General features: G+C 38.9%; 1 protein-coding gene across 2 annotated transcripts in view; it reads left to right on the top strand.

The window, feature by feature from the left end:
* Nucleotides 1-22,997, top strand: part of DIRAS2 (DIRAS family GTPase 2) — a 32,593-nt gene that overhangs the window by 1,147 nt on the left and 8,449 nt on the right. The window lies entirely within an intron of this gene.

Genomic DNA, 22,997 nt, shown 5'->3' with positions numbered 1-22,997 from the left:
CTGAGGGGAATTTATCAAAACTAGAGCAGAGAAAATCTGGAGCAGTTATCCATGGCAACCAATCAGCCTCTCTCTTTCATTTTCAAATCTTAACTGAACAAACTGAAGATAGAAGCTGATTGGTTGCCATGGATAACTGCTCCAGATTTTCTCTGCTCTAGTTTTGATAAATTCCCCTCACTTGTATATATAGATTACATATACTATATAAATGTGACACAATTGTATTGTATTTAAAAAATACAATTGTAAGATGTTTCTTAACAACACAGAAAACATATATTTCCTCTTGATTGTTTGTGTGTTTACAAAATCTAAAACATATTAAAATTACATAATAAAATTCATACATAGTTAGGAAAAAAAATCTAATGAAGACATATTGCCATAATACTATGATCTACTAAAATCACTTGGGAAAACATAGTAGTGCAAATGAGCCCTTGGAAAAATTAGAAATAAGACTAGTACTTACTTAATACCATTGTACAAATCACAGTGTCAGTAGTTAAAATAATGAACACTTATAGTAGTTATTCAGAATGTTTCCATGAAACAAATGATTTATTTTGTTATATAACTGGTTGTGTGTGTTGAAGTTAGATAATCAGATCTTTTATAACATTCTTAAATGCCACAATGCACACTTAGTTCCTCAGTTTGGGCATACATTGAAGATGCAGTTGCAGAGGTAATCGGTATGTTGTCTTTAGAGTTTTTTTGTGCTAATTGAATAATACCTGCCTAAATCTACATATGAATGGAGCCAATAGCAAGCAATCTGGGAAATATATGGATATATGGTAATCACATTCTACAAATAAAAGAATAAGTAACTCGTTTGATTAGTTGGCTGGACAGCACTGAGTTCCAAATGACCAGTCACAGCTGTTTCGCGTAAAGGGTGAAGGCTGCTGTCATGGACTAAGAAATGTCATGAGGAACATCCATTAAACATGACTGTTCTCAGAGGTGAAATTTACATGACTTTACTACTTATATTACAAAGTCTTTATCATAATGTTGGATCATTAACACTGCCATGTAGTTATGGCAGGCATACTGTATTAGCAGAAGTATGTATAGTGGCATTATTATTTCTTATACTTTTTGAGTGTTGGTAGTAGAAGTGATACTGTTCCTTCTTTGTTGCTGTAGCAGCAGTACTATTAGTAGTTGTAGTATGGTAAGAATTAGCACCTATCAGGACAGATGTGACGTTAACAGTATGGTAGCTGCTATTGCTGACTTGTTTATGTAAAGTGTATGCCCCAAAGCTGTCAGCCTGATCCAGGCTCAACTACCTATTGAGTGGCTAACCCAGAAAAAGCATGTAACCAGTAAAGTCTGAACAGTTGTTATCCCTGCATCCCTGCATGAAACTTACACACTTCACTTTAAACTCCCAAAGGAATACAACCTAGTAACAAAATCTGTAATTTGTTCTCATCATTTTAGGACAAACTAAACTGTACCTGAGGTCAGAAAAATAAATTGTTAAATCTTAACTGGTATAGCGTAGCAGACACCTACAGGTTTTTGCATTCCTAGTCAGATTTCTTATAGCAGGCCAGAATTCAGGGGAGATGCGACATGCAAATTGGTCCTGCCTCCCACACTTCTTTATTGGCTAGTGCAGATGTCAATAGCACAGTGCAGGAGACAGGGAATATATGCCTGCTACATCATACCTGAAAAGATTTATTAACTTCTGTCTGACTTGAGATTTGTTGTTAGGTAAGATACAAAGGGGTTTCTGACCATCTTTTAAAGGGAAACCAGAATGGTTTTGTGTCAATTTTTACTCTTTACAAAATGTATTCATTTTTATAGTGATTTTTAAAACACTATTTATATCAAATCTTTTATTTTCAAATAAACATTTAATACAGTGTGCACCAATCACACAGGATTTACACAGTATTTTAAGCTTTCTAAAAATCTAGTTGCTTTCAGACATACTAATGAAAAGTCTGTACATAGCTATACAGAGCAGGAAAGCAGGGGCACAAAGTAGATGTGAGTTACTCCTCCGGCTTATTAATTCATGTGTAATTTGTACAGTTCATAAAAAAGGTGAGAATCCCACACTCACCCCAAACTATTAAAGCCCATCTCTGGGATAAAGTTAACCTTCCTTCCACCCCCCTCTAACTAAAGAAACAAAACCTTAATGGCCTTATTGCTGTAAAGCAGCAATGCTTTACATGATGCTCTTGTTCTGGGCCTTCTCTTCTCTTGTGTTTACTTCTGGTGGGGTCCTTTTTTGGGCGTTCACATCACTGTCTGTGTGACATGAACACTTCCTATTGCCTGTCAAGTGGAAAGGTCCTCTCGGAATCCAAAAAAGGAGTGGCGACATCACAGGGAGACCGTTCGAGACTGGCCAGTGAGGACCATCTGCAACACTGGTTTAGTGGTGTCCTACACCAAGAAACACCAGTAGCAAGGGACTTAGATGGTGGACTTAGGTGAGTATAACTTGCTTCACCAGGTGTCAGGATACCGTGCACAGGTGCCCCACACCGTGTGCAGGTATCTATATGGGAGGACCAAAATAGTCGATCACACCAGACAAGACTATGAACTTATAGTTTATTACACATACAAAATCATATAAACGCCATCATCCCCACCAACACCCACAAGCAACATAAATTAGCCAAACTAAAGGTATAACAGAATAACACACAGAGTACAGCAGGGCAAGTCAACCAGTGGAGCAGGGCCACAGGAGGGAAGGAGTCAGGGTCCAAAGAGGCAACAGGACTCAGGTTAGGGCGACAATACTGTGGCAAAATCCCCACTACAGGGAGGGATTAAATACCCTCCCAGGTAACCCCACATGGTGCTTAATTGCAGAGGTGCCTCCAGGTGAGCCCTGGAGCTGCAGGTCCTTGTTCCAGCACCACAGCGCCTCCTGCAGGTGCTCAAGTCCCAGACGGCCACTGACTGCCCAGAGACACCTGCAGGTAAGCACTGGAACTGCAGGATCTGCTCCAGCTCCACGGTGCCACCTAGAGGTGTCCTGGTCCCTGACACCAGGTAAGAACAAATAAAACCTTACATGTTGGGCTAAGGGGGTGTAGTAGGTTGGGGGAATCATACTTTGCCTGCAGTGGGGCTTTAGGTGCTTTGTCAAATCTTCAGTTTCCACATATATTGGATTAAATTCACATAGCTGAGAGCTATTTCATATGTCTATACACATTCTCCAGGAAATGGAATGATTTCCTCTGCACGGTCGAACAAAAATCTTGAAGTTTTAATCTTACTCTAAGATGCGAAGAGGGCAAAAAGATTGAGCAAGAAGATTTTTCTTCTTTGCTCTATGTGTGTCTTTGCATCTTAGCTCTCTCTTTTTTTGCCAAGTAGTAAGTTTAACCTAGTAAAGGAGCGCGCAGTCCTACCACCTGGCTGGAAATAATAAATATAAAACATCTTAATGCAATATTTCCTTTTTACCTGATTGAAAAATACAATTTTTTTAATTGAATTTTCTAGTTCTAAACATAATAAGTACATAAATATAATCTATAAAAAAACAATAAACTTAATTATTAGTGATCAGTCTCTGAAAAGATGTGTTGCAGTGTTTATTTAAAGTGTTTTGGTTAGAGTAGAGAAGTATTAAAACCGATGTCAAGTTATTTTTGCCATTTGTGTACCATTGGGGAAATTTCCCTTTACTTTCTGTTCCACAGATGCACCAGGAAATTAGGGAAAAGTAAGGGCATTCCCCTTTTTGACAGTAGTCCGCAGAACTAGGGATGCACAGGTACCAAGTACCATACTTGCTACAAAGACAAGTACAAGTACAGATACTTTTCCAGCTCCAAGACTAGACTAGAGAAAAAACTCAAAAGTTAGGAGGCAGCCGTCATTTGTAAGGAGCATTGGCTATGGGGCTCCTGGGATTTGTGCATCCCTGTTTTAATGTATGATTTGTTATATATATATATATATATATTGGGGATGCACCGATACCAGACCAAGTACAAGTACCAATATTTGTCCAAGTACTCACAGATACAATTACTGATACATTTTTGTTTCTTGTCATGTGACAATTTTCTAAAACAGTGCAGACTAATGATTTCAGGACAGTGGAGGAGCGCCACGGCCCAGTCCCAGCTGCAACTGCTGAAACCCTGGTTGTTCTCGTGAAAATTCCAAGTATCTGCACTGGTATCTGAACTGGTATCTGTGCATCCCTACCCAGAACTAGTGTCCCCATAGGACTATTCCATCTTAACTTTTGTTTTGGGGACAATTCCAAAATTTTGGATTTCCTCTCACTTTCTCCATCGGCGACCATATGCATTAGGAATAGACAGAGGGTCTAACCCTTCCCCACCTATAAAAAGAAAGTTTTGTCCACAAATACACTTTCAGCCTGACATATGCCTGGCCTGGCTATATGCTTCATGGTTATAGTTGGTTGTTCTCAGTATCAACTCCTCTCAACAACTTCAAATATATTTTTTACCCTACCAAATTATATTTATTGATAACATTATTTCCTGAACATTGCTTAGAACATTTGGGTCCCATATACATTTGACAGGAGTCATCTGTGTATTAAAGAAAAAAGATGTTTGTGGTATGTTAGAGCCTTTAATTGCGTTAGATTTTGGGTGTCCACATTTTGGTGCAATCTGAAACAGATTTCCAGACAGTGGTTTCTGATCATGTAAAAATAGTGATCTTAGGAAATCTTTATTTGTATTAATTATTTTTGGATAATTTTGAAGTGCTTTTGGTTCCAGAATGCATTGAATAAGTAGATTCTTGTATACTCTGCTCTGCTGGAATATACTATATTATTGAAAGTGATACTGTTTCACACTACAGTGAACATTAACAGATCTCTAAGATTACATTGGAACAGAAACTTGCTTATGAAAGAAGAGCGGCTTCACAACTTATATGAGCAATAATGGAGTAAACAAGATACATTTTTGTATGGATTTTTCTCTACCCTGCAGCAATAAAATGTAACCCTGTTTCCTGACAAAGTATATTAACTTTTTCAGGCATCCTCAATCGCTTGTGACCAGAAAATCAAAGCACCTTCTACCAAGAGTTTTTGTCATTTCATGGTTTCAATAGAAACATTTGCTCATGAATTGATCTGTTCAGGCACATTTGCATTAGAAAACTGGTTGAAAGAGGTTAAAGTCATGTGTATGTGTTAAAAATGCTATAGTATTTTTATAGTAGTCAATAGTATACTTTTTATATTGAGCAAATATCATAGATTTAAATTGATATTTGTAGATATTTTATATGGGTGCTGCAAACTAACAGAATTAATTCTAATAATCAATAGCATTGTACTGCTTTTGTACTGGTAAAAGTGAGCATTTTTATGTTATATATGAAATATAAGTTAATTATTTAGCCTTAAGGAATCATTGTATATTATATATTATGTAGTATCATATTTATATTGACTAAATGTAGTGAGCAATAGATACAAAAGATGGATCATGATAGATAGATAGATAGAATATTTGAAGATTTTGTTAAAGATTATTAGACCACTAAACCTAAAATATTTTATTGCAGATGTAAACTATGGAGGTAAAATACCATTGCCATACAAGTCTATGGGACTGCTAAATCCCCCTGAAGTAGGTCAAATACAGGTCAAATGCCAGTGAATTCTGAATGGTCTCAGAAGCATCTCTGACTGATGTCAAACTCATGCCATCAACAGAAGCCACAAAACATAATAATTAGCATTATTAGAATGGGAAGAAATATTAAAATACATTTTTTTAAACTTGTGACATCAGTCAGGCTTTAATAATTTTGAAGTGCTTTTGGTTCCAGAATGCATTGAATAAGTAGATTCTTGTATACTCTGCTCTGCTGGAATATACTATATTATTGAAAGTGATACTGTTTCACACTACAGTGAACATTAACAGATCTCTAAGATTACATTGGAACAGAAACTTGCTTATGAAAGAAGAGCGGCTTCACAACTTATATGAGCAATAATGGAGTAAACAAGATACATTTTTGTATGGATTTTTCTCTACCCTGCAGCAATAAAATGTAACCCTGTTTCCTGACAAAGTATATTAACTTTTTCAGGCATCCTCAATCGCTTGTGACCAGAAAATCAAAGCACCTTCTACCAAGAGTTTTTGTCATTTCATGGTTTCAATAGAAACATTTGCTCATGAATTGATCTGTTCAGGCACATTTGCATTAGAAAACTGGTTGAAAGAGGTTAAAGTCATGTGTATGTGTTAAAAATGCTATAGTATTTTTATAGTAGTCAATAGTATACTTTTTATATTGAGCAAATATCATAGATTTAAATTGATATTTGTAGATATTTTATATGGGTGCTGCAAACTAACAGAATTAATTCTAATAATCAATAGCATTGTACTGCTTTTGTACTGGTAAAAGTGAGCATTTTTATGTTATATATGAAATATAAGTTAATTATTTAGCCTTAAGGAATCATTGTATATTATATATTATGTAGTATCATATTTATATTGACTAAATGTAGTGAGCAATAGATACAAAAGATGGATCATGATAGATAGATAGATAGAATATTTGAAGATTTTGTTAAAGATTATTAGACCACTAAACCTAAAATATTTTATTGCAGATGTAAACTATGGAGGTAAAATACCATTGCCATACAAGTCTATGGGACTGCTAAATCCCCCTGAAGTAGGTCAAATACAGGTCAAATGCCAGTGAATTCTGAATGGTCTCAGAAGCATCTCTGACTGATGTCAAACTCATGCCATCAACAGAAGCCACAAAACATAATAATTAGCATTATTAGAATGGGAAGAAATATTAAAATACATTTTTTTAAACTTGTGACATCAGTCAGGCTTTAATTATATTATTATTATTTTATTATTATTTAAATTATAGCTGGACGCCAGGCAATATCACTGCTGTAATTACACAGAAGCTCTACTACACAGCACAACTAGCCTGGCAACCTGCTTTTCTCTACCAAAGTTAAAGCATATCTAAACCAAAGAATAACGTTTTAATATATTTTAGCTATCCCTTCCTTAGATGTGTTGGCTGCATTAGTGTTCTTTTTTCAGGCTAAGTATATTTTCTTCAAGTATAAAAACATTTCTGTTGATCCTGCATGAAATCCAGTATATAGTTTCTTTACTGTTGTACTTACCCCCATGGCTTTAATAGCTTGAGTCAGTGACCCTAAATATTTATATAGATAAGCACCTTTGACTTTGCTCTGACTTTTCTGATCTGTGCACTTGTTCCAGGAGTTGACAAGTTGGTTATCATATTAGCCAGGCAACTAGATGCATTTTCAGATGGTGGTCAGTAGGACCTCCATCTTCCCCAAAGGTAAGGTAGTTTATAACTGTATTTGGTTCATTACCTTTTTTGTTTATTACAGGTATTTAAATAGCGCAGACAATTTAGACAGAGCTCTATACATTCACATCAACCCCTGCCCTCAAGGAGCTTACAATATAAGGACCCTATCTCACATGCATACAAACACATGCCAGGGCCAATTCAGACAGAAGTCAATTAAATGGGAGGAAACCAGATTACCCGGAGGAAACCCACACAAACAGTGAGAAAACATGCAAACTCCATGCAGATTTCCTGGCCGGGATGCGAATTGGGGACCCTGCAAGGCAGAGGTGCTTAACCACTATACACTGTGCTGCCCAGCCTTAAAAACACCTTAAATGAATAAAATACCAAGTAAAGGACACATATCCCTGTGGTTATTTTGGTTTTCTGCTGCAATTGTTTAAAAATGAGAATTTTACATACTGTAAGTGTGACCTATTATCCCATCTGCAGTCCAAGATGCCAGTAATTGAATTACATTTTCTATCCTTAAGAAATGAATGCATTACCTCGGTGGCAGCATAGCCTCAGCAGAACAATTAGCTGCTCTTATTCAGGAGAACTAGCTTTTGGGAAAAAGCCTTTTACATTGCAGTCATCAATGTCACTGCTTTACCTACGTGGGTTTCAGAGCATGACACAGTCTTTAAGTCCCCCAGAAATTCAATTTTAGGATACCGGTGAACACACAGAGGCCTAGCTAAAATTAAATAACTCTTTTTATATTATATATTGAAACCTTAGCTTTCTTTTTTTGATGACCTGTACATTTCCAGATATTTATTCTCAAGGGCCTACTGCATTCTTTCTAGAGAGGTGCATGAGTCTGCACAGTCTAGTCATATTAAAAAGACAAAATAGCTTCTACAGTTGATGCTGAATGTTGAAGTGATGTTGTTATTACAAAGCGTACTTACTGCATCAAATGTTTTCCTGTGCTCATTCACTGTGTTATGTGACTCATTCGAGAACCATTGTCAACTGCGAGTAAGCACTGTAAGATTACACTTAAATCTTATGAGTGGGGAAAGGAGAGATGGCAAATTGTTTATGTTCTGTTCACATTGATTTATGCACAATGAATCAAGTGTTCTTGTAATAGACACAGTTTAGAGTATATGTTAGGGCGATATAATCCAATAATAGAAACATGCAAATAATGAAGAAGTTTTGATCTGCTTTCACAGTCCTGTCCAACAGTTGTGGGTCTGCTACACGCAGGGCAGCCATCAGGGGGGTACGGCCGATACCCATGTAAGGGGCCCGGGCAGCCTGGGGGGCCTGCCCGGGTCCCTTATATGACTATCGGCCGACGGTGAAGGGCGAGGAGGCGGAGGCCTGGCCCTAGCAGCACAGGCCCCAGCATTGCCGCTCCAGCGGCTTTGAGACAAGCTAGGGCCCCATCAGTGACGCTGCTCGTCTGATGTTGGACTGGCCGGAAGTGACGTCACTTCTGGCCGGTCCGGCGGCAGACGAGGCCATGTGTGCAGGTAAGAGGAGCTAGGTAGGAAGGAAGGAAAGGAGGGAGGGGAGGGATGCAGCCCTGACCAGCCCACCTGAAACCCCTTCAGAGCCCACCATAGACAGTCTCAGATGGGCTGTGCAGCATCTATGGTGGGCTCTGCAGGGTCACTCTCAGGTGGGTCTTGTGTCCAGCGTATCACTAAGCCCTGTGCCCAGCGCGTCACTCAGCCCTGCGTCCAGCGCGTCACTAAGCCCTGCGTCCAGCGCGTCACTAAGCCCTGCATCTAGCGCGTCACTAAGCCCTGCGTCTAGCGGCACGGGGGGCCCGGCCTAAAGCCGTGTAAGGGGCCCCAAAATTTCTGATGGCTGCCCTGGCTACACGCCTACTGCAACCAATCCACCCTGCCAACTCTGCACACCAGGCATACAGTCTGGTAGAAAGATGTGTACTATTTGCTATATTATTACTGGTCTGTATGCCCTTTACCATGAAGGAGCCTAATGCTTAACATGCATCTAAAAGTAAAACAAAAAATAAAACATACTACTAACTATACTGCTAATATACTGCTAATACACTAACTTATACATTGGTAGAGGTCACGTCTACATTAGTTTTCATAGTTTAAGCTTTCATTATAAGCTGCCAGTAACACACTCTAAGGGGTCTATTCACTAAGCTGCCAAGGGCAGCCGAGTGAATGACCGATCTGAAGTGAAGTGAGCCGAACACTGTTCAGCTATTCACTTCAGGCTGGTACGGCTGATTTCAGCTGTACATCAGCTGAAATCAGCCGTACATCGGCTTGCTTCGCGTGGCTTCGGGTCGACCGAACATGCTTCCAGCTGTCAGAAGCAGGCTGTCAGCCGAGCCGATGCATATGCTTTCGGCTCGGCTGAGCCGCTCGGCCATGATCGGGAGCTGTATGGGCTATTGTGAATAGCCCGTACAGCACCCCTTCGGTTCTACTTCGGGTCAAACGGAATTCTAATGTTGTATGGCCAGATTTACTCATAAAGGCATTGCATCTATCCCCTCCAGTCTTTGGCCCCCTCTTCATTTAAACATCCCCTATATCTTTACTTTGTAGCTTTATCACATAGAAATGCATTGGAGTACCTGGAGATTTTTATGCCATGGTTCCCACTCTCTGGCTGGTAAATTCAGTCAAATGAATGAAGGCATTATCAGAGGATTTGGGCAAATTCCTGGGCAGCACAGTTAGTTAATGGATTTAGCACTGTGGCCCTGGATTCAGATCCTTCCAGAACCCTGTATACAAGAAGCCTGTATGTTCATTATGTGTTTGTGTGAGCTGCATTCTACAGTTCAATCATATGCTAAAAACCCAAGTTGTTTGTAATTAAAACATAACATTGTTTTCTATTCTTTAAAGTGACACTAAGCTCAAGTTAAATCTTTAAAATGTATTCAAGTACCTTAATTATTAACAAAAATGTATCCTATTTGTGTATCACTCAGCTGTAGATCCTCAAATCATCTCTGGATTGATGCTGGCACTGTCCTTCCTTCTGGAGGGTGGCTACTTTTGTTCCCCATGGTCCCCGTGTGTGTTGTAAAGTAGCCACCGCTCCATGCTTGCTCCCGTGATGGACTTCAATTTCACGTTCAGTTTACTAATTTGTCTAGAGATTGTAGTCCATCACAGGAGTGAGCTTGGTGCGGTCACTACTTTACAACACACACAGGGACCATGGGGAACAAAAATTGCCACCCTCCAGAAGGAAGGAGAGTGTCAGCACCAATTCAGAGATGATTTGAGGATCTACAGCTGAGTGATACATAAATAAGATACATAGTTAAGGTTCTTGAATTTTTTTAAAGATTTAACTCCTGAGATTATTGTCACTTTAATGACACGTGTTGGAACATTAAATGGTAAACTCCACTAATGCAAGATTTGATGAGAATTGTAAAGCTTAAAGTGTAGTTCCACTTTTGCATTTTTCGAGAAAACCCCACTATAAGTTTATGGGGTCTATTCACGAAGCAGCCGAAGGATCTAGCCGTAGCTTCAGCCGATCCTTCGGCTAGCTTCCGCCCCAGGACCCCTTCGGTTCAGTAGAACCGAAGGGCTGCTGTACGTGCTATTCACAATATCCCGTACAGCTCCCGAACTTAGACAAGCTGAAAGCCGAAGCTGGCCGAGCGGCCGGCCATCTATTCTTATAGATGCTGTTCGGCATCTATAAGAATAGACCGAACAGCAGCGAGTAGCCTGCCGGAGCTTCGGCTTTGCCGCTCCAGATTTTGGATCAGCTGAGTCGAACTCCTGCACTTCGGGTCGGCCGACCCGGAGCCACGTGAAGCCACCCGATGATTTCAGCCGATATACAGCTGAATACAGTGTTTGGCTCACTTCACTTCAGGTCAGTCTTTCACTCGGCTGCCTACGGCAGCTTAGTGGATAGACCCCTATGTGTTCCCATTCAAACAACATACTCAAAAATGTGAGGACAGACTGAGTTTTCTCTCATTAACATATAATGCTTCTCAACCTCTAACCCTTTGTTAGGACAGACCATGTCTAATAATGATAATCTGATCATTAGATCTGCCAGCACAGTACAGACAGGGTTATTTATGATAAACATTAAAGGAGAACTATAAGGTGAGTGATTTTCACTCATTCTCATAGTTCAAGCCGACGTGTGACAATGAAACTGTCACACGTCGTCTCTATGGATAGGGAAGTGAGCGAAACGCATACCGTTGCTCGCTCACTTCTCGATCATGTCCCTGCAGAGAGCCGTGACTGTCACTGCCGGCAGGGATTCCCCCCCCCCTCCCCTGTCCGATCCTCCTGACTGGAGGAACGGATGGGGGAGGGCAGGTACCGCTGGCTCTGCCTCTAGATAGGCAGAGCAAGCTGTCACTCATGCAGCTGGGTGGATCTCAACAGTAATGTTGGGATCCGTCCCGGCTGCGGCGGTCTCAGTATACCACGAGCTGTAGCTCGCGATATACTGAGCTTTGGGTCACGGGAGGACGCTAGTTTGTGTCCTCCCGTGACCCTTAGGAGAACTATGGGGAAAAACACTTACCCCATAGTTCTCCTTTAACTCCCCAGCCCACTGTTTCCAATTACAGAGAACAGAAAGGCTTCAGTTTTGAAGCTTTCAGTAAAGAGCCATTTTTAAATATTTTGTATTATGCTATGGGAACTTGTAACAGATATACATTTAATATGCTTTATCCCAATTTAGCTGCAAAAGTGGAAATAAGCTAAACCAATACATTAACTCTATATATAGTTTATACAGATACTGTAAAAGATACCAGTAAATAATATCTTTATAATGGAGAAAGAGCAGCTAGAGAAAATGTTGCTAATATCTCATTCTCATTTCCAACTGAATGCATGTTCTTTTTAATATTTAGTAGAACTGAATATTTCATAATGTTTACCCACAAGAATAGCTGGCACATAGTGGCGTCTGAAACACACTGATTCCCCTTTAATTTAAAATCTGCTGCAGGTGAGTGCTGATGAAGCTTTCCTTACAAGCACAAATACTGCAGCCAGTATTACTGTATATCACTTTTATCTTTGGCAATAATGAACTAGAACAGGGAAATAAGAAAAACATGGAGCCCACTATCTTTAAATGATCTGAGTATGTTTCCTGAAATCCATTGCATTGCAGCAAAAGTATTTAAATAAGCACTGTCTAAAAAAGACGTGTGTAGATTATTGCATACACATAAAGCAAGTGTATTTGACATGAGTTGGATTATTATAGATACAAATGTTAAAGTGTTAGATAAGCGTATGTTTGGTGTTCATTTTATTTTTGTTATTGGTCTTTGACCAGACCTGGCCTGTTTTGGTGCATCCTGGCCAGGGGCAAAACTATGAATCATGGGGGCCCCTGGTTAACTTGCTCTCTAGCAGCTGGCAGTATCAACTGTGACAAATATGTGTCATTGATTTTAACATAAATGTATCAAAGATCGCAGCAGAAGAGCTGTCAGCATAGTCAGATTACGAGGTGCTATGGATAAAAGCTATAGTTGTAATAACAATGTTAATAATAATAACATATTGCTAATTTTATATTGTTTGTAAAAAAATGATGAATACTTTTGTATACAATTACTCTATGACCCTAGTACACATTTTTTTACACTCTACGGTAGAACTACAAATGTCAGCTGGCCTTTAAGGTTTTAACATAGGAAAAGCTGTGGGATGCATGGCACCCACTATTGATAAGAAATACTGGTACTTCAACGATTGCCCTATTTATCACTGCTATATTGTAGTAATGCAATTTATGACATAATCCCAGAACAATTCGGTTTCCCAGAGCTTTTAATTATTGGACTATATCACATTGGTGAGTGCACCCCAATGGTTCTGGTGAGTTCCTGTAGTGCAGTTTTGGAACTGTTAAGCGAATAGTACATATTTTCTTCTGCTGGACACTGCTTTTCCTCTGATGTGTTTGACCCTAGGTCAGGGCTTAGCCAAAGGTGTTCAGGAGGATTGAGGTTAGAGTTCGATGCAGGCCACTTGAGTTAGTCCACACCAAACCCAACAAATTAGTTCTTTAAAAAGCTTATGGGGTATAAGTAAAAGCCAGTGCAGTGGCTGTATTTGTAACAAAATGTAAAACATGTATAACTTGGATTCTTCTGTCCTGTGAGCAAACATTTAGGCATTTTCCCTACATGTGCAGTGGTCAGAAAGTTTTTTACACCAGCCAAGACACATTGGGTAAATCAGATGGGGCTTCATATCACATCACTGCCACTCTGGCATATTAATGCAACGTTTCCAAGCCTTTCAACTATTCTCATTTAGAGTGGGCTGCTTATGACAGGCAGGGACTGGTGTATAGATGTGTTTTGGCACTGATGTGAATGTGTCACAGTTATGGGTTCATACCTCACAACTTTTGAGCTTGACAAAGAGGGACACCTTGGAAGAAGGATGAGAGCACATGTTACATCGAAGGGTGGGTGTGGTCATATGGGTGAAGTTTAAAGGGGGGTAGTCAAATCATAATGGCCCTGTCTTTGCAGTGAGGAGCACTTTGTTGCATCCACACGTCTCACATAAATATATACAGGATGTTGTCTGCAGTAGTGCAGTTCTCATAATAACAATGTGTTTGAGTGCATTTTCTCACCGTTGTATTGTAAATACACTATCCACTAGACATGTAACTCTGCCACAAATTTGTTTCGTTTAGGATTTAATCTGATTTTTATTTCTTTCGTTTTTTTCGGATTCGAAATTTCACTAGGTTCATTATTCTGAGTTTGGATCTGACTGAATTTTCATTTTGGAACAAAGTCACATGACCGTGCCTGTAATGCAATCCCCAACAGCCAAAAAAATCTGATTGGCCAGAGAATAGTCACATGTACGATTTAGTTTAGTTTTGAACAAAATTCAGAAGGAACATTCGAATTTGGTCGCATTCGGACTTGTTCAATTTCGGAAATTCGGATGCATCCGGATGTCCGAATTTAACGAAATTTGTACGAATATCCAACGAAAGGAATATACATGTCTACTATCCATTTGCTTTAGTTGTCCATCATGAAAAGCCATGTGTTACTATTTTATATTGCTAATTCAAAAAGGTATAAACCTGAATATGTGAATGTATGCATTTTGGTACTTTTCCCATTGCTACACCGATGTGCTCTGGGAAATAACTGTAGCATTTATTTTATTCATTTTCCCAAAGAGCTGTGTAAAAAAAAAAGCTTTGACACATTAACTGATGACTTCCTAGACACACTATCCTATTAAGGCAGTTATACTATATTAAATGGGCATACAGCTTTGTAAATTGGATACCAGATACTGTATGACTGGAGAAAGACAAATTAGATGTCAGGTCTGGATAGCATAAGTCCATTGTTTTATAATTACATTTTCCAGTGAATAAAACAAATGTTTAGTTCATTCTTATGCTGTTGCACTTTGATCCCTGTGACTGATTTAATTGAAGGGCACTAATGTTAAATCACTTTAGAAAGCATAGCATCTTAATATACAGACAGCATGCAAACAGTCAGTACATATAATGGGAGCAAAGCGGCATCCTATTCTTATTTCCCTACCCAGACATGTAATCAGTCAGGGCAGGCAATATCAGATCATACATACAGAGAATCTGGTACGTGTACTTTTAAGAAAAGACCATCATCAAAAAAATAAAGTTCTACTAATATTAGTTGCTTGTGGCTTCTGTACCATGCAACTGACTGCAATGCTTACACATGTACTGTATGTGAAACATATTTGTTAACTATCAATGGGATCAGGATCATCACCATATTTTGCTACTTTTGCCCGAGTTCACATAGGAACATCATATTTTCTGAATTGTTTCAACAGTCTCTAAGATATAAGACATTCTGCAATTAGGCCCAATGCTGTCCGTGTGAACATGTAAAAGGGTAAATGTCATATTAACTCAAAAAAATAAATACGATCCCTTGCGGCTCTCTGTATCATCTTAGAGTCAAAAGTACTTATCTTTCAAGTATTTTTTAATTTTAAATATAATATAAAGGGTAATGTGGGAACATATTTATATCTAAGAGTTCAACTTGAACTTATCCTTTAAATGAAAACTCAAAAAGGCATTCAAATATTAACACTATAAAAGGGAACATGATTAAAAAAAAAGAGTCCACTCAATTTAAAAAAACATCTATATCTTTTTTTTTTTTTTGGGTAGTGTTTATTCCAGGTCAGTAGCTCTAGCTACTAGCTGTTTTCAGAAAGAGGTTCAAAATGGTTTTCTTAGTCAGTCACAGTCATTTTCAGATTTGTGGAAAGGCAAGGCACAGTGCAGCAATGTTTCAGTAGGGAAACAGGTTGCTTAGTGTTTCATCCTTTTTTTTCTTCTATGCACATGCATGAAAAAAACATTAATTATAGGTTTATGTGTCATACTTTTTCTTTTTTAAAGCAGAACTATTATCAGACTATAAAATCACTATAAAATCATGTAGGTTGTCCACGCTACTAAACTGGGCTTTCTATTTTCATAAGTACCCCTAAACATATTAAAAATGCCTGCTAAACTTGAGATGAGAACCATTGGATAGGCACTTTCTTTGATAGGGTGACAGTGCTCTTTAATCTGCAGTATTGTCACCCTTGCTGCTATAGCTGCTTAGATGTTGGCACCTTTGATAGGTCGAGCAGGGAATAGTCAGCCCTAAATCCATCCAAAGCCCTTTAGATTGGGAGCACATTGCTCTATTTGCAGGGGATTAGAGAAATAATGTAAAATCCCTGCTCACTACTACCTCCTGCCCTCTCCACCACTGTGCAGCAGGGTGAGGTGAAATCCAATTTACCAGCTGCATACCAGCTGCAAAAAAAAATTTTTTTTTGAAGAAATATAAAATACCATGCCTGATACAGACACTTTCAGAAGTGGGGACACCATGGACTATTGAGTGTCCAGGTTGAACCACTGCTTCTGGCTTGCCCTGCAATCATTATTCTGTTGAAGGGGCTTTCAGAGCAGCAGGAAGTTTTGAAGTTTTGAAGACTTTATTTTTTGTTAAGAGGAAACCTTCCTGTAGCTTTTAGATCTGCTGTGGCTGCTACTTTCACTGCTCGATCCAGGCCTATTACCACATAAGAACAAAATCAGGGGTCCCAGCCAAAATGACATAAAAAGCCTTTTTTTCAAGTTTAAATGAATATTGCTGCAGTAAGACAAGCTAAGTATTACAAAAATCAATTATACATCCAAAATATGTAAATAAGGCAATGCAATTAGTACTGTTCTTTAACAACTCATACAGCTTAGAGGCATCTCCCAAGCATGTATTTATTATTATTATTATCTATGGGATTTTTCCATGTAGCTCTTTAAGCCACATTAAAAGGACCCAGTTTCGGCAGTATAGTATTTTTTTCTACATTTGTTTACATTTCCCCTATGGCAGTGCCCAGCTCCTCAGTTTTTTTTTACAACAGTTTGCTTTTTAGCCTTGAAAATGGCCAGAATTTAACAGTATGATTTGCACTAAATAGAATTCAGTTTGCAAAGTTCTGGTTTGAATCGAACCCTGGCAGATTCACCCATCACTATTCACAGCTACATAGAGTCAAGGATGATCCAAGCTAAAAACAATGCTCTAGATGAGCTATTACTGGCATCTCCATTTATACCTAGCCCTTCTTGTGCGCTGACCTATAGAACTGTAAAATCTTTGCCATGGAGTTTTCTATTATCTTTTGTGTCATTCAAGGTTATGCTTTTGTTTGAGGCATTGTAGATAAATTAAAGACATTTATAAATAGAGGGAGTATTTTGCACCCCCTGGCATGTTATCCTCTGATGTTCTTGTATGTTGTACAGCGATAACACAAAATGTTCCCCATCTGCATGTTAATCTGCTCTCAGGTTTGCCACAAGTTACAATATGTTGTCAGGTATGCAGGAAAAGAGTGACGATGAGGTAATGAATCTGATTTGCAGACAAGACAAAAAAGCAGCTGGTGTCTCTAATACAATTAGACTGTGTACTTGTGCTTAAAATCTAAAAGAGATTATGTCGAAGGATTTATAGAGAAAAGAAAATTGTAGACCTGCTATGATACATTTCAAATGCAATACACTGAAAACACATTATTCATCATCGTAATTGAATGTGCTGGTTTATATGCTACATTATCCTCCTTACGAATGAAGAAGCTGATCGAGAAGCTAAAAGAGCATCCTATCAATGTCACCTCTGAAGAAAAATCATATTTGATGTGACACAAATCTATAAAAATGGTATTATAGTAAAAGAAAAGTAAACCACATGACAAATAGCTGTAAATGGATTTACAACAATCTGTATTGGTCGTTGACATGGGCATTCTTCACTGTTTAGGGTAAAAAAACAAAAACGAAAGAATGTTAGTATTGGCATATATCTGCACAGATCGAACATTGACAGATATTCGCAGGGCAAACGACCCTGCAAATTGTTTCTAAATAGACCCCATAGTGTTAAAATGTATGTCAGGGCAAAATGAAAAGGAAAATATTTGCAGTACATCTCTGCAGTACACACACAAGTCCTGTTGTGGGCTGACAGCAAACAGCTTTTTTGTGGACTGAGATCTGACAGTCCTACCCAGTTGTTTTTTTTCTAAACTGCTCAAACCCCCAACTCTCATATCTCCCTACATTGCAGTACTTGGTCTTTGAGTAGTCAATTACCAGGCCTGAGTGCTGTCTCATGGAATGGGAGTGATGTGTGCAGCGCTGACTGGTGGGACGGACGGGGAGGGGGCAGGTACAGCTGGCTCTGCCTCTACATAGGCAGAGCCAGCTGTCACTCACGCAGCTGGGCGGATCCAGACATAATTGTCGGGATCCGTTTCAGCTGCAGCGTCTCAGTATACCGCGAGCTGTAGCTCGCGGTATACTGAGCTTTGGGTAACGGGATGACGCTAGTTTGTGTCCTCCCGTTACCCTTCGGAGAACTATGGGGAAAAGCCCTGACCCCATAGTTCTCCTTTAATCTTTCGGCTCAATAATGAATAACCCTCTAAATGATGTAGTCAGAGGAAGAAAAAAAATAAAAGACTTAAGAATGCTAAAAATAGCAAAAAAATACATTAATTAAAAGCAGCCCCATTGCCCTGCGCACACAAATGAATGCAAGCACAAAGATGGGAATGTATATGTAAACAGCAAATGCAAGGCATCTTAGATATCACTGCAAATGTCAGAGTGATAGCAGTAATTCTAGGGCCATCATTCCAGTTAATTTAAACTGATGGCTTGTAAGGGCTCTTAAAGCATCTTCTATGGACAATATTGGGTAGCGTAGTTTGCTGACATTTTATGGGTGCACACAATTTTAAGGTTTGGCATGTTTGGTATCCATGTACTTGAGGCAACCTCATCTTTTATCTCTTACCAAAAAATTGGGTATTATATTGCGTTTGTGTGCATTAAATTCATTTCAGTGATTTGATAAACAGTTCAAATATCGTGTGACATTAAAAAATTGTAAATTCACCATTTTATTCTAAAGGGGCTCTGCTTTCAGAAAATATATAATTATTTGGGAGTTTTAAGTATTTATTTATTTTTAGCAAAAATTGCAGATTGTAACATTTTTGAAAAATAAAAAAAACTGCTCCAGTTGCAAAGTGATTAAAACGACCAATATGCCATTTCCACACCCAGGTCCCTATTACTTTAATCTAAAAAGCATTTTTTTTTTTGAGTGTGGGTTCTAACAAGATGCAATTTGGGCATTTCACATTATGCCTTCATCTGCCAAATCCCTCAGTCGTACCAGTTTTCTTTTAGTATGCAAGTCGTATGCATTTATATAGCTTCCTGGTGCCCAACCTGTGGCCCTTGGGGCCCCTGCAGATAATAGTTTGTGTTTTTCTTACCTGGGAGCCAGTGAAAGAAAATATGTATGTTTAGACTGGCTTTTAGTAGTTAAATGGTCTGGTTTATTTATTCCACACAGTCGTTTAATATTACTTTTTCTGTGCTGTTCATTCCCTTCTTCTCATTATATTTTTTTCTTATCTGATCTTTTATAATCAATTTTGCTGAGAGAAATATCAAATGTGGCATAATTAATTATTCAGGAGGCTGTAGGGAGCACAAATGTGGAAATATTGATTTGTAAAAGAGCTGTAATAGCAGTGGTCTCTAGCAGTGTCATGTAATGTGTCTCCAGCTATGACTGCCTCCTGTCTCTAACAACTTCTACAGCATTTTCAGTCTTTGACCATCTCTAGTAGCATGCCCATTGTCGTTGCCCGTGTCCTGTTGCTTGTCTGCAGTCTCTGACAGCTCTCTGTAGAATTGCATTCACTGAACACTATAGGGGTTATTCACAAAGCTAGAGGAAGGATCAGCTGAAGCCAGCTGAAGCAAGCCAATGTGCGGCTGATTTCGGCCGAAGTACGGCTGAAATCAGCCGTACAAGCCTGAAATGAATAGCCGAACAGCGTTGGGCTCACTTCACTTCTGGTCGGTTACTCATTCGGCTGCCTTCAGCAGCTTTGTGAATAAGCCTCTATGTGTAGCCCTTTGGTGATGTTGGGGAACGCTCTTGAAGTGTGACCAACACTGGTATATCTGCCTTGTGCTTTTTTGTGCCTATATGCTCCCTGGCATCTATTGTTTCTATTTGTGAGTTAACGATAACATTAGTTTACAGTTTACAGAGTAGCAGCACTGTAGTATAATGGTGGTAAAGAGTGGAAGTTGTTACACCAAGCTATAAGGGCAAGGTAGAAGCTCAAATAAGTGTTTGGCAAGGAAACGGTTACACTGTGATACCAAACATGGTAGCATATCAGAGTAATAGTTACAATGAACCTAAGGCCTATCTCCCGTTTAAAAAAAATAACTGCTGTTCTTTGTCTAAAGTAGCTGTTTAAAGAACTTTTATGTACCTGAGCCCATCTCCTGCGGGCTCCAATACCAGCGCCCACAGCCACAAACACGCTTCCTCCCTGACATCATCACGTCTAATGCTGGGCCCATGTGATGGCAGGTTTAGTTTTCTTTTTTCAGGCTAAGTAGATTTTCTGCAAGTACCGAAAATACCTGCTCAAACAATGATATAAGCTGTGTGAACTACAAAACAACTCTCCTCTATGTAATAGAGATGAGGAGTGGGGCAATGTTTTGAAGTCCTGTTTTGGAGTGGCAACGCTGCTCCTCCATAGATACAGTACATTGTGTGAGCGTTGTCACACTAGGACAGAAAGTGTGTTACTGACATTATCACCAGGTGAAAATATAGGAAAACATGCCTAAAAAAGGAAACAAATACAGCATTGACATCTAAGGACTAGTAAGCTGTAATATATGGCATTTATGTTTTTTTGTTTTAGATATACTTTATGTTATGACATATGGGTTATCAGCATATGGGACTGATGTGTAAAGAATAAAAGAAGCTGTTTCTAATAGCAACCATTTCAAATTTTTTGTAGTGTAAGACATAAAACCTTATTTTTGCAATTAGCCCTTCTATAATTTGTAGCTATGTTTATAAAATAATGGTAATGGAAAGAATGAGATTTCAGAGTGTCTTGCATTTATGATTAATTTCAGTATACACTTTGACGGTACGTGAGATCATTGTAAAAGGGGAAGTGGTACTTGGAACATATGAGAATTGAAAAGCCCCGTTATGGACATTCCCACTGTGCTTCTTAAAATATTCACAATTTCCTAGCACTGATACTAGGCCCCATTCACACTTGGGCTGAGCGTCTTTGGCTCTTTTCTCAGCATTTATACAGGTGTTTTTGTGTGTTTTTGCACATGTTCCAGGCTTGATCTCTTTTATTATTATTTTTAGCCAATGGAAAGCTAGTTAATAAAAAAGAAAACACATGAAAAACATGCATTGTTACATATCTTGTCTGTTTTTCAGACGCTCAGGGGGCCTTAGAAATATTCACATGGGGTTTTGGCATTTTATACTTGGGTGATAGAGAGGTGATCACCATCCAAGTTATATGTGATAATTGTGACAATAACTATATATTTCTCAGGCTGTAGTATTGATTATAACCTGGACACTCTTGCTCAACAGGTTCACAGGAAAACATCAGTTGTGCTGTCACAACAATTGCATAAAAATATGACACAGTGCATAGCCACAGTTAATATTCATATTAATGTGAAATAAGAATCACATAGTTAATTTTCCTTAAGCCATGTACAGTGTTATAGCAGTTGTATAGCTGGTTATTATACTGCCATCTTGTGGGCATTTTGGTTATTACACCACTTTTTCTGTATTCCCTCCCCTTGTGTGTGATGTACTTCCTTCTTGTTAGACTTGTCGTTTCTTGCATTAAAATGGCTGACTGTAACATGGCCACATATTAATCTACATGCATGCTTAGAAACATTACCATCTCTGACCTTCAAATACCGTCTATTCATTCATCTGCCTGCTGTAACCTGCTGCATGCAATAAAGCAGTTTGTGAATGAAACGGTATTTGGTGAGTTCAGCCTTGCGGTCTAGTAGCAATGTTAGTAACCATATAGAAGACACATGATGCAATAACATATTAGCAGGCTGATCTAGCATTCCAGTCCTCTGTTACATTGTCTTTAACAGCTAGCTTTATAGGACAATTTTTTTTAAGACAGTCACTGCACACTTAGAGCTCTTTAGAGCCCACCCAAATGGACAGCCTCCATTTACATCCGGTGTCTGTTTACATCCAGTTACTCTTTGCTCCAGCCAGGTCTGGAAAAACAAATGGATCAGAGTTTAATATCACCCCGACCTGATCATACTGGATTGGGGCTAATCTGATGTAAACTATACAAGTCCATTTACATCCAAATACCTGTAGACCAACATGGGTTTGGTAATTTCAGTTTTTGACTGGACAAACGTAGATGTTTTTTTGACATTTGTTTCACTCAGGTGGGAATCTGAGCGCGGATCCCCTCCTGATTGGAACGTGTGATAGGGCCACTGGTTCACACCTAGGCATTTTTGTGCAGTTGGAAAATCGATTTTAAACGTCCAACACAAGAAATCCCATGATTTTCAATAGCCCTGTTCACACCGGAGCAGCAAAACACCAGCAGGAAAACTCCAAATGCCCGAAAAGATACATGAGCTTTTTTGGGCAGTTAACAGCACGTATTTGCCCCATATACTTCAATAGAAACTCCCAAAAATGTGCGGCAGAAGAATGTTGCACATTTTCATGCGCGTTTTTGTATAAACTTGCATAAAAATGTGCACAACGTGTATAAACGTGCAGATGACCGCAAGTTGAACATGCACGAACAAACCCACAAAACCGATGCTGCTTAGGTGTGAACCTGACCTAAGTCTGCTTTACCAGCAGTAGGTAGAAACAATTACAACAAAGTAAATAACTGAACAAAAGAGAAAGTTGAGGAAATTGTTTAGGCTAGTGTGATGTTTATTGTAGGTGTTTTTAGTCCTGAATTAGCCATGATTAACAGCACCATGTAAAATCTTATAGACTACAATGTTTAATGTGCTGAGAAACAAAATACCTTTAAAGAACAGCTTCTCTTTTTTAGACCATGGTTTGTGTTACACCCATATAACATGAAACATGGTCACACCTACCAGCGTCCAACCACTAAATC

The sequence above is a fragment of the Nanorana parkeri genome, unplaced genomic scaffold (assembly GCF_000935625.1).
Source record: "Nanorana parkeri isolate BGI_ZX_2015 unplaced genomic scaffold, ASM93562v1 scaffold246, whole genome shotgun sequence".
Classification (NCBI taxonomy): domain Eukaryota; kingdom Metazoa; phylum Chordata; class Amphibia; order Anura; family Dicroglossidae; genus Nanorana; species Nanorana parkeri.
This window is presented reverse-complemented; position numbering and strand designations above follow the sequence as displayed.